Genomic DNA, 2,208 nt, shown 5'->3' with positions numbered 1-2,208 from the left:
GTGTGTGTGTGTGTGTGTGTGTGTGTGTGTGTGTGTGTGTGTGTGTGTGTGTGTGTGTGTATGATTTACTAATTACAATTTAAATATTTTTTGTTACTATTTTATTTACGTAAGTTTTTCTGTCTATGAATATTTGTTATGGACAACATAGATTGTTCGTAAATAGAAGAAAATATTCGAATCTTTATTATTTTATAATAAAAAATATTCAAACAACATTTTGGTGAAATTGAAAATTTCTCGTCATACAATGATTGTGTCTTCGAAGATATCTCATCCTTAAAATAACTTGCCGATTTAGAGACCAATGAAATGTCCCAGTGCTGCTACTGAACATAAAAAATAAAATTTTAAGTAAGATAAAATTTGTTCAAAATTTATAAAAAAACAAAAGCATTATATTATAATTACATAATATGTATAGTAAAAATTCGAAATGTTCATACAAAACGACAATTTGCTTTATTTAACATTGAAATTTAACATTGAACATTGAGTTCAGATAGTGTATTTCGAGGAATAAATATTTCAGTTATTAATATATTATATTAATATAAATTTTAATAAATATTACGATTAACTGAAGATCGATTAATGCCTTTTCTCATTTAATAAAGAAAATTCTAATAAAGAGAAAATTATAATAATTTTATTTAATTAAGTTATATATATATATGTTATATATATATATATCGTTTTAGTTAAAATATTTTAGCAAATATCTTACGTGGTTTAGTAAAAATATCTGTTATTCCGGTAATTAGCCCAACGATTTTAGATATAGCAAAATATCCAACACTAACAATAAATGCCACAAGCACGAGCGCTACAAGAACCTTCACGTTGCCTATCGGTATTAAGGTCGATATTCGTTTCAACATGATGATGATTAAAAGCAAATGATATTACGATCCGAATAAGACTCAGAACTATAACTTGGATTGAAGAAACTGTGGCGTATACATATATATATATATATACTATATCACTAATTAAAATTATCAGAATAGTGACAACCAATAGCATGACGCGATCGAATCCCTACTAAAAGTAGGGATTTGATTCTTCAAAAGAAGATATTTATAATTTCTAGAAAAAAATATAAACATATTTAAGCTTACACTGTGTGAGCGTTGAAAACAATGTAGTTGTTTTTAAATTGTAGTTTACTTTCATTTTTTATTAATAACACGAAAGTTAATGTTTTTCTGATAATGAAAAAGTTTTCCTTTGAGAACTTAAGGAAATTTCTTAACATTTCTTAATAAATAAGTTTTTATCTTCAACTGATAAAAAAGTATGTTGTTTTTGTATGTTAGAAATAGCTCGTGTTTTGAAATTTACTTCGAGTTAAGAAAATTATTTATTTAATTGATGGCTTCAAACAATTTCAAACATTTCAAGACCGATTTTAATTTTATAACTTGCATCTGAAGAAGGATTTTGAACTACTAAAAGGCATTTCCACGTTACGGCACATGGAAAAGGAGTATGCGATATGATGTAGTATATGCGCGAACTATATAGTCTTTAAGCTCCAGCAATATATTCTATCTTAACTTCTAAAACTTTATTTGTTTGAGCATAAAAGAAATTTTTAACTGTTGAAATTCTATATCTATTTCAGTGACAAGCAACATAAAAAAATAAGATCTCTTTAAAGTCGCTCTTAGGACATATAAGCAGTCTCTATAATATACACAAACAACATACTTTTATATCAGTAAAAGATAAAACCTTATTTATTAAGAGATTTTCTTCAAATCTTGAAAAGACCTTTTCATTATTAGTGAAATATTAGTTTTCGTGATATTAATAAAAAATTAAAAAATACATTATGAAACAAAGAAAAATTGATGCGAACTTTGGGAAATAATGTATTTATACATTATTGATTCGTGAAAAAAAACAACGATTTGCTGAAGACAATTTTATAATTTGAAGTTATAATTTTTTCAGAAAACATTTATTTCCAATTAAAACTTATAATAATATTTGTAATAATTTTAATTGATCTGTGATTTATTTTTTGTGGTATTTTGTCTTCAATTTATAGTTGTGACACTAAAAATAATCCGGATGTAGTTTGTTTTGCAGTAATAACCAAACATGAAGATACTTTCATTTGTCTTTGGAATAATTTTGACTTTATTACTGGAGTCATTGATCAAATTAAGTTTCTAAGACAATTAATTTTTTTTATTTTAT

The 2,208-nt window shown here is 25.0% G+C and overlaps 1 protein-coding gene across 1 annotated transcript in view; it reads left to right on the top strand.

Moving 5' to 3' along the window:
* The window catches only part of LOC108756942 (transcriptional activator cubitus interruptus), a 96,536-nt gene that overhangs the window by 91,588 nt on the left and 2,740 nt on the right, over nt 1-2,208 (top strand). The gene's annotated exons all lie outside the window — the stretch shown is intronic.

This window comes from Trachymyrmex septentrionalis, unplaced genomic scaffold (genome assembly GCF_001594115.1).
Source record: "Trachymyrmex septentrionalis isolate Tsep2-gDNA-1 unplaced genomic scaffold, Tsep1.0 scaffold13, whole genome shotgun sequence".
In the NCBI taxonomy this organism is placed as follows: domain Eukaryota; kingdom Metazoa; phylum Arthropoda; class Insecta; order Hymenoptera; family Formicidae; genus Trachymyrmex; species Trachymyrmex septentrionalis.
Note: the sequence above shows the minus strand (reverse complement) of the source record. Positions and strands in the feature narration are given on the sequence as shown.